The sequence below is a fragment of the Artibeus jamaicensis genome, unplaced genomic scaffold, assembly GCF_021234435.1.
Source record: "Artibeus jamaicensis isolate MK-2021 breed Jamaican fruit bat unplaced genomic scaffold, CSHL_Jam_final contig_1015, whole genome shotgun sequence".
In the NCBI taxonomy this organism is placed as follows: domain Eukaryota; kingdom Metazoa; phylum Chordata; class Mammalia; order Chiroptera; family Phyllostomidae; genus Artibeus; species Artibeus jamaicensis.
Window position 1 is genome coordinate 14,977,370 of NW_026521194.1, and position 10,887 is coordinate 14,988,256.

The 10,887-nt window shown below is 38.5% G+C and overlaps 1 long non-coding RNA gene across 1 annotated transcript in view; it reads left to right on the top strand.

The window, feature by feature from the left end:
* The window catches only part of LOC119044342 (uncharacterized), a 30,579-nt gene extending 20,138 nt beyond the window's left edge, over positions 1-10,441 (top strand). The window contains exon 3 of the long non-coding RNA XR_005081582.2: positions 1,459-10,441. This is a non-coding gene — a long non-coding RNA (uncharacterized LOC119044342). The remainder of the gene's footprint in view (positions 1-1,458) is intronic.
* The last annotated feature ends 446 nt before the right edge of the window (positions 10,442-10,887 follow it).

A 10,887-nucleotide genomic window follows, 5' to 3' on the forward strand; every position in this document is an offset into this window, starting at 1 on the left:
CTACATATGTATAACCTAGGTATATACAACCTATATATATCATATATATGTAATATATAATATAGGCTACATTTTCTTTGAACATTTGAACTTTCTAAGGGCACATGCCAGGATTGCAGGCCAGGTCCCCAGTTGGGGGCGCACAAAAGGCAACCACACATTGATATTTCTCTCTCTCTCTCTCCCCCTTCCCCCTCTCTAGAAATTAATAAATAAAATCTTTAAAAAATGGAGTAGATATCTATATACATAGAATAAGCAAACAACTGACAGAGTTCACTCTTGCATTGACTCTGTCCTTCACATGTGCTAACTTATTTCTTCTTCCAACAATCCCATGAGGCAGGTTCTATTGGTAATTCTCATTTTACATATGAGGACCCTGAGGCATGAAAGCTAAGCTGTCATTTCAAAAGTCCCCTACTAATTAGTGGTGAACCCTAGATAAGGAAGATCTCTAAGGCATACTGGTGAGTAGGAAAGACAATTTACAAAACAATGCATACAGTATAACATTAATAAAAGGCATGTACAAACCAACACTTTTATCTGTAAATGACTGGGAAAAAATTTGAAAGGATATTATCAAATTGGTAATAATATTCTCCTCTAATAGCAGGAAGAGTTTTTCCATAGGAAAGAGTGCTGTCAAAGAACACTTTAACCTTACCCATAATGCTTTAATTTTTCATATTGACAGTACAGCAATGTGCAACTCATGTTGCTCAAAGTTGATAATTATATCATACTAAAGAGGGTAGACTCAGAGTGTGATGAGCCAATAAAAAAATACTTTTTATTGTCTACTTTATCTGAAGTATGCTTGTACTATAAGAAACTATAAGAAAATGCAAGCCTAGGTAGAGGATAATGTTGAAAGTTAATAAATTCACATTGTTCATCCTACCATCCCCACTGGATGTCAATGAACTGATTTTCCATCATGCAATAGTAATTAAATGTGGATCAATGACATTCTCTCAGGAATACCAACAAATGTAAAAATAGTGAATAGAGACGAGAATAAATTAAAATGCATAGCTTTACTTAAATGTAAGAGGAAATCTTATTTTAATATATTGAATAAGTTTAACCAATATAAAATTCTTTTATTGTGATTTTTTTCAAAAAAATAATTGAAACCTGACTCTGGGCTATATTGTACAATCTGTAATATACAGAAGTGGAACATTTCAAATATGGCATTATTATGTATGTGTATAAATAAATATGGAAAGAAATAAGGAGATGTAGGCCCCTATGAAGTCTATAAAGGCCTTTAAAACTTGACTAGCATATTAGGACAAGATAGGAAATCTGAAAATAGCACTTTATTAATTTGGGAGAAAATTTTATTATATAATTTTACAATCTCTACTCTTATTTCAAATCCTGCCACCAACAATCAAAACTAGCTACTACGGAAAAAAAATAACTAATGATGTTTCCCTCCCCCAGGCCAGGAAGATCAAAGCACTCATATTCTATGGGAAGAGACTCCATTGTTCATCACCAGAGAAACCCAGTTAACTAAGAGTTAACCACTTCAGTTTTGATCTTCTACTTGTGTCTATGCAGCAGAGAACCTGGGTATGCATGTAAATCATCGCTTGTTGCTCTAATACAGTACTGTTCTTTCAGCCTGAAAAGATTAGTGGTGTGGAAGAGGAAACACTGCAAGTTTTGTAGGATAGCAGCCTGTTTTAGTTGGTGTGCAAGGCCAGAACAAGCACAAGCACATCGCTTGTCAACAGTATCCGAAAAATCACATCACCACTAGTCCTAAAAGAGTCACCGCTGTCTCATCATTTTCATATAAAAGGACAGACTCTTCAGGGGCATGTGGTAGCTTACTACAAATGATGACAGAAACGCCCACCTTGAAATCAGGGTATCATATCTGATGAAGACTATAAGAGAACAGCAGCTGAATGTAGCTGTGGGACACCCCAGACACCACGCAGGCCTGTCAGGACTCAGCACTTCGGAGGGGCTGGGCAGCAGCTGTGGTTGATGTCATTCACATGCGGCAGGCCTGCCGCCAGAGGAGGAGGCAGCTCCATGCTCCCGTGAACTCACTATCCCGTGCGGAAAATCTGTACTATTGCTTTGCCTATTACCCCAACCAAAGTGAATTAGGCAATTGTCATTCTCTCCTCAACACACAGCAAATGTAAGAAAAGACAGAAAAAATTATTCACATGGAAAGAATTTATGAACTATAGTTGCTTTTTTCTCTTTCCCTTATCACTGGTCATTCTCACCACTCATGGCTTTGAAAATTAAGCCCTTAGCAATGCGCAGTGACTGAACCTGGTGGTGCTTTGAGGAAACAGACATCTGACCTGATCGTCCATCTTCGGACACTATATAATACACCCCCACAGCTTATCAACATTTCAAAGTACAAAAGGTTAAGAAATTCCTATTAAAATGCATCCAATATCATTAAGGAAGACAATGGTGAACTTGTATCTCTCTGGGTTTCTGATGTGTTTGTGAATATGACATAAATTCACCAGACTTTCAACTGCTGATGTTTCTACCCTTTGAAACACACAGTGACATTACCTGTTAATAATATGGGAGTATTTTGCTCTTCGTGTTTCTTTTTCCTGTACTATTTAACTTTAGGAAGTATTCTAAAAAATATTCAAGGTTTCTATTCAGCTACTTGGTCTTATGTTCTTTCTCCCTTAACTTCATGTCCTCTTATTTTGTAAATTAAACTTATTAGGGTGATGTTGGTTCATAAAATGATGTAAGCCTCAAGTGCACAATTCTATGATATATCAACTGTATATTGCATTGTGCGTCCCCCACCCAAAGTCAAATCTTCGTCCATCACTATATATTAGACCCTCTACTATCCCTCACCCTCCCTTCCCTCTGATAACCACCATACTGTTGTCTGTGTCTATGAGTTTTTGTCTTGTTTGTTCATTTGTCACTTTCAGTTTTGTATCCCACATATGAGTGAAAACATATGGTTCTTGACTTTTTCTGTCTGACTTCTTTCTTTTAGCATGATATTCTAAAGATCCACCTATGTTGTTGCAAATGGTAGTAATTCATCTTTTCTTTTCATCTTTTCTGGGTGAGTAGATATAAGATCTCTCAGGCAAATTGAATTACTCTCTGCAAAGGCATTATGACATTTATAATCCCAGTGTTTTTTGGAGACATACTGGCTCATTTTGCATTACCCATGCACTGGACTTATATCTAAAGAGCTACTACTATGTCTAAGCACTATTTAATCAGCATGTACTTATTTTTAAAAACTATTTAGAAAAATACTTGAGTTTATTAGAAACTACAGAACTGGTTTTCTTTCAAACTTAAAATTATATATAGTTATTTTTCATTGCATAAGCATAAAATCCTTTGTGGGAACCTAATTTCCATGGAATGTTTTCAGGATGATTTAGCTAAGTGTGTGTGTAAGAGAGAGAGAGAGAGAGAAAGAGAGATAAGTCTGAAATAAACTCACATTGGAAATGGCAGTATAATGTCAGGTGAGTGAACATAGTTATGATCTCCCCAATTCGGTTTCTCATCTAAAAAGTGAAGATAATAATAGCTCCTCCCTCATCGCACCCACTTCAGGTATTCTACAGATGAGTTAGGGGGGCAAGGGCTCAGTTACACAGACCCTCACCCAATAATGAGCCCTCAGTTAGGGCTCAGTTACACAGACCCTCACCCAATAATGAGAAAGTTTCAGTGCTAAGGAGAACTGAAAAAAGTAAGGGAGGAAAAAGGAAGAAGAACCTGAACTGTTTTTTGAAGTACTTGCAGTCAGAAGAGAAAAGTGCTGTGGCTGGGATAATATATTTGAAATATTAATGGATGCATCTTCTTACCCAGGAGTTTGTGTTTCCTACTCTACCGCTGGATCCACCCACCACATTTCTTTCTCCCAGGAGAGAATAAATACAACAGAGAACCATAATGTCACCCCTCAACTCTGATACTCAAATCTAGCTTTTTCAAAACTTTATTTATTTTATTGTTTACCCTTTTACAGATGCCCCCATTATTTTCTCTCTGTTCCCTCTGGCCATCCCCACACCGTTGTCCATGTCCACGGCTTATGCATGTATGTTTTTGGCTAATCCCTCCACCTTCTATCATCTAGTCTCCCCCTCTCTCCTTCCCTCTGACAGCTGTCAGTCTGTTCTGGGTATCAGGTCCTCTGTTTCTATTTTGTTTGGCAGTTTATTTTGTTCATTACATTCCACATATAAGTGAGACATATGGTATTTGTCTTTCACTGACTAGCTTATTTCACTTAGAATTGAGACAGCATTCTGGAAATCGAGGCTTTCGGGTATTATTGTGAGGAAATGGATTAGTAAGTTTCAATGAGGCAAAACTTAAATGACTCAGCGCCATATTTTTGGTATAAAACTCAGAGCAGAGAGAAAAACATGAGGTTTTCTCAACACGAAAAGTTTGATAAAGCCTTTAATGGGAGGCGGGAAGAAGGAGTCAGGTGAGAGCCTTACAGAGGCTGAGCACATTGTAGCCTCCTGACATGGGTGGATGCCTAACTCACTCTCTACCTACCCACCCACCCCACTATGATTAACACCCCAGAATGGAAAAGCAATGAAAACACCCAGAGCAGAATGCAAATGCTTTGTTTTCAAAGCACAGCCAGGGAACACCACCAGCTCTTAGGCACTCCTGTATTCAGCGTGGCAGTGAAGCATCAGGATACACAAGCCACCGCCATGCCTGGGGGAGGCTCCAGACAAACAAGCCACAGGAAGCCACAGAGTTCACTTTCTACACAGAAAGCAGCCATGAGTTCTTGAGCATGCTCAAAGGGAAACCAGAGAAGTGCTAGGAGGGCCTGTGGCTGAGAGCACCAGAGTCAGGGCACAGGATGTAGAGTCTGCACCTCTAGACCAGCAGCTTGGCCAGGCTCTACTGTATCAACACCAGAAGCTGCACGTGAGGCCCAAGGGCTAGAATAGACCTGCTATACTTCACCAGAAGCCAGCAGGAACCAGAGAAGACCCAAGAAAGAAGACTCTCCTCTCCCCATGCCAGGATAAACTCTAAGTCACACGGGAACTTACATCACCTCTACAGATAATCAAAGAAGGAGCCAGAAGAATAATCTCAGGATTTCAATGAATAAACTACAAGTAACTAAACCAAGTTGAAGCGGCACAAGTAAATATTCTCAGCCAGCTGAGCAAATAGGGACTCAAGCTAAGTTAGGTTCAGTTATGGACAAATAATCATTTCTGTATACCTGAGTTGTAACTGTAAAGTTTTTAACCCACTCTACTGTCTCATCAATTATATATTTCCATGTAAAGCAGATCCACGAGACTTCTTGGAAACTTACTGCCTATTTCTTCTAAGACAGTTTCCAGTTAGCAAAAGCATGTACTCAATGCTGTGTTCAGAGGTCAATAATGGCCGCAGTGGGACAGCCCTAGAAATGTACAAATCCAACCCAGAGCAATAGATACTAATGGCTTTTGGTAGTTGTCACACGTGCGAACAGCCATTTATCTTTCCAAAGTGAGTCTGCATTAATCAGAAGAAAGATGAAGTGATGATGCAAGGCCCCTCCTCCTTCCAAGGTGCCCTTCGTGCCTTTCACAACACAAGTGAAGGGAAACACCTAAGAGAATGGCACATCCATCAGCTGCTGCAGGACTGGCTGTGCACCTGAGCAACATGTGCCTCTGCAGGCAGCTCTTCCACAGAAGCATTTTTACCATTGAAACCTTGCTCATTTCCCCACAGTGAGTTCTAATGCTTCTTTTAAGAAGCTGTATGATAGCAGCAGCCAAATGCTAACTCATCTGAACATGTGACATGAACATCCAACATGGCTCTATTAGTCACAAGGCACTTTGACTAATCAAGGGGCAGCCAACAAAGGACAGATGAAGACACTGCTTTGATTCAACAGGTCACTGTCTGATTAAACTGTGCAGAGGGACTTGTGGCAGTTGGTTTCCCTATTTCCCAATGGCTTTCCTTTGAAGAAGAAGAGGAGCAAAAGATCGTTTTTGATTACTCTGAAATGAACTTATTCCCTGGGGTTTATTAATGAGCCTTTGACTGATCTCCCTTGCTAGACCACTGTCGGGTGCATGATTCCTCAGGGGCCTTCCAGAAATAAATACAGAGACCATCCAAGAAAGCCCCTGACTTGCAAATCTAAGAAATACTCAAAGCGATGTCTTTCTAGAAAATAAGTGAATTTTTACTGTTTTGGAAAGCCAGATACATAGCCTGTGACCACTGTTTCTAACCCTGAGTCTAGACGTGCACAGTTTCAATTGGAGGGTGTACATCTTTGGAGTCTCATCTTCGTGCAGGTGGTAACTGAGAACACAGACTCAGGACCCTGACTGCCTGGTTCAGAAACTGGTTCCACCACTTACTAAGTGCGTGCACTGGAGAAAATTGCCTACTTTCCTCCCCTGTGCCTGAGTTTTCTATCTGTGTAATTGGAAACATGGCACTGCCTGTCTCACAGGGTTACAGTGCAAATCAAATGAGTGATTTTTAGATAGACTGTTTACAACTGGATCTGGCATATAAGGGCCACAGAAGTGTTGGCCACCCTATCAATTGTTGTTATTTTTGCAATCGCAAGACACTCTGCTCGTTAAGTTCCCAGTTTTCTGATCCTCTGACCTAAAAAGCGTTCAGAAACCAAACCCCTTTTAGTCCTTAGGGTCTTCTCTAAGTCAGTAAGACTCCAGCGATTTGAGATTGTGCAGGGCCAATGATGGAAGACTCTGCCCAGCACCACTCCCTGTCCCTAGAGGTCATGCCACTCGCCAGGAAAATCCTACACCTGGAAAGTTACTTTCTTCCCTTCTCAGCCCTGCTTTTCCCTACCTTTCTTAAATTAACTTCATGGGTCACTCACTCTCACTTCAGCTTGATAATAACTGAGATTAGTTTTTGCAGGATTATCTTCTTAAAGACTTGATTAACCAGATAAACTCAGTCAACCACAAAGAGTGTGATCTTTAAGGCTGAGTACTGTATCATATCCAAAAAAAAAATCTTTTCCATTTGGACTGTGAGTCAGGCTTGTAGTCTGGTTAATAGAACTGATTACCAAGTATAAGGTACCATGAATAGGAACTGTTTTATTAGCACTAAACTCACTGGTAAGTACATATTTTTATTTAGAAATAGCTATGTCCTAAACCATAGTTTTAATAAATAACTTCAAAGTAACCTTAATAGAATTCTAAGCATCAAAATATATACCACTACATAAAAATCTAAAGCATCTGGTTATCTTTTTGACCTAGCAAACTTTGAATTAAAAAGCCAGACAACTATTAGCTATTGCTTCTGCACAAGTCACCTTTCTGGTAACCACCCTATTCCTAACAGGAAATAGAGTAAAGACAGAAGACCAACATCTACTTTAGTATTATATAAACTATTTCAAAACAAGAAGGTAATTTAGAAGTTAGGGCTGCTAAGTAGAAAGCCTTCATCTGGTTTTTTATCAGGTTCTCTCTACACTGTTAAGAATAATTTTTAATCTAACACTTTCCAAGGAACACATTCCCCCTTTCAAATGACTCTAGGGTCAAACACTAATTAACCTTTTCTCTTTAAATTTGGTAATGATACAGACCTTGTTGTCTTGTTTTAAAGTTTAAAGCAGTCTTATAACCCTCCAAAATTAATTACACATTTTCCAAAACACCTCACAGTTCTTTCTGATCCGGTTGAAACTAATAAAATGCTTAAACTTTCACCTAAGAGACCCTAAATGAAAACTGTGATGCAGAAATATAGTTTTAATCAGAGACCTAACTAAATAAGACTACCCTCAAAATGTGGATTTTCAGAGTTAACAAAACCCTGCACCCTAGGAAGAGAGCATCACCTGAACCAATCAGAAAGTCTTGCTCTGCTCACTGATTTTCAGGCCTCAGGCTACTAATGAGTATACATCTTTCCTTTAATTAAATAGTAGACGTTATATGCAGAGTCTCCATCTCATGCAGCCTAGAAAGCCATGTGCTGCACAGAGGAACAGAAAAATTGGGTTATAACAACACATTTGTGATTAAACTTTAACATTCAGGACACAATGCACCATGGCTAGAGTTTTACCTCATAGCAAGGTCAAATTAGAATCTTGTTCTCCCAATCTTTTTGGTAGTGGATTATAAACAATTTAAGCAAACCATCTGTTCAAAGAGCATGCTGCTATAAACTCCTCCCCATAAACAGCCTTTTTTCCCCCTGTAGCTCAAAATTACCAGAAATTCTCTAATCTTTTTTGTCTTTTCTCATTCATTAGGCCAAGTAAAACAGCTTGGAGGCATAACCTCCTCAAATTCGAACAAATACTTAAATGCAAAGCTTTGGATTGGATTGCCTTATTAAAATGTTCCCAGTTGATTACTTTTATTGTTCACTCTTTTGGTAGGCATGGAATGATAAGTACCAAAGACATAGAAAGCCTAAAATAACTGGTAAATCAGTGGACAATTGAGAGACTATTACACAACACTAAACAGAAGCCATGGGAGTTAATGGCTGGCACAAGAGTTCTGTCTAAAATTACAAACTGAACATAAAACTATTTGTTCTGCAGAGTTCCAACATTTTTTCCCTGCCTTTGCCCACTGTGGCTAAAATTAATTCCCTGGGGCTTTTCAGCCCAAGGTCATGATCTTCCAACTTGCATGCAAGTCGTTCCTTCTGTCATCATTTCCCTGTATCGAAAGCCAGGAATTATAAGTCAGGTCCTGGGGAGTTTTCAAGCCTTGTGGTTTTATTCAACGGGTGACATGGCAAGAGTTTTCAGGATCTTATTACTGACTTTCTCAAAAATCCATATGTAAGACTTAACCAAGACTAAAGAGCCAAATCGCATTCACTCTCTCATAAACATTTTCCTGATAGTAATTAAGACAGTTGTGCTCCAAGCTTATTGTGCAGGGAATAATTGTTAAAATGCAGGTTCTTGGGACATGCACCAGATCCCCTGAGACTGAACTGTTATACTTGGAACTGGGGAGCTACATTTTTAACAAGCACCTCAGCTAATTCTGAAGTAGCTGGTTGTCAGCTACGTACACACAAGAACTAGATAATGAATGGAGTCTGGGGTAAAAACCAACAGGCAGTACATTTGTGATAGCTCATGAAGATTCTAGAACTTGAATTCTAGATTCGTAACTGCTGATTTTACCATTACCATTCACGACTACTCCCTTAGGTTAAGTTGCATAATCTTCCTCAGCCTGATTCCTCACCTGAAGAATGAAAGTACTAATGTAATACTTTCCTCATTGCACTATTATAATAAGGATGAGTTTACAGCATCAAAATCACTGAGTAAAAGATAGCTACCCTGAATCTGTTGCCCTGCGGTTGAACACACCTCTGAGCAGGCCAGACCAAAAAAAAATTCTTTGTTTCAGTAACTGTCGCATTTATCCTTATGTCTTTCATGTGTGTGCCAAGGAAAACTGTCTTTAAATGGGTGGGAGGAGTGGTCAAAAATGCAGATTCCACAGTGTCACTTCCTGAATTTAAATGTTAATTCCACCACTTATTTAAGCAAATGAATTAACATGCATGCGTCTTGGTATACTCCTCTTTAATCATATAGTGAGTACCTACCTCAAGTAAAATGGTTAACAGAACTCTAGGCAATGATCAATTGTTTTGCTATTATTGCAACATAGGAAAAAAGATCTGATGAAGATGAGCAAACAACTTTATTTTATAGTTGAGAATAGAAGAAAGATGCCAATTATTTTATTAAGTATCAGTGACATTTAGAAAAGCAAATGTTTAACGTTTGCCACAGACATGATTCTAGATCAGAAGAAACTAATTCATTTAAAGAGTTAAAAACTCTGCCGATCAAAAAAATTCATTTTACTTAATAACATAACAGCTCATTTTGTACAGGAACTTAATAATTTTGCCCAAGTTTTAGATAAGTGACCTTATGCTTTTATGCAGGTCACTAAACTGCCTTCAGTATCAACCTTCTTATTGTGGAAATAATTACAAAGTGGTAACCCTTACCAAAATAGAATAGCATTACACTTTTAATAAAAGCTTACAGTCTATAAGTTTTAAAAATTAGAAGCTTAAAATCACTGAAATTCATTATAGAAAACTTGAAATCCATAACAAGAGAAGATTTAGCTGGTGACAAGATCTGAAAATGTTTTTGAGTGAAAATATGTAGTATTATATTGTGTGTGTATCTCAAGTTGAAATAGAATAGAATTGGACTCACATGGAGCAATGAATGGGCAGTAAAATGGGAATAGAATAAATGCAGTTAAGATGAAATCAAATAAAATCTGTATTTTATCCACCCATATCTACCTCTACAATGCTGTCTGTCACTTATTATCTGGGTGTCTAGCCTAGTTGCTACTTCTAAGTGAAGGAAGACGTCTGTCCCCTGCTGCTGCTTGAGGTATTAACTGAGTAGTGAGGAGTAAGCAAACATATTCTGAAATGTTATTTTTCCAGATTTTTTTCTTTGTTGTCAGAATCAAAGGAAAACTCAGATTAAAATGTCTCATTGTTTTCCCTCAAGAAGCTAACGTTTAAGGAATGAGCGTATGTAATGACGCAATAAACCCAACAACCAAGAGGGGGCAGATGACGCAACCCTCCCCTAGACATAGAAGCCGACCGGAGGAAATAAACGATGCAGATGGACTCCAGTTATCAAAAGAGGTAGCCTCTGAAGTAGGTTTATTCGAGCAGAGTCTTATAAAACGAAACTAGAGTTTTGAACTTTTTCCAGAAGAAAGTAGAAATATCTTAGTACTTTGCTCTTTTTTTCTCTAGATTTCCATTCAATGTCACAGTGACTTTTTTTTGCACCTTGTG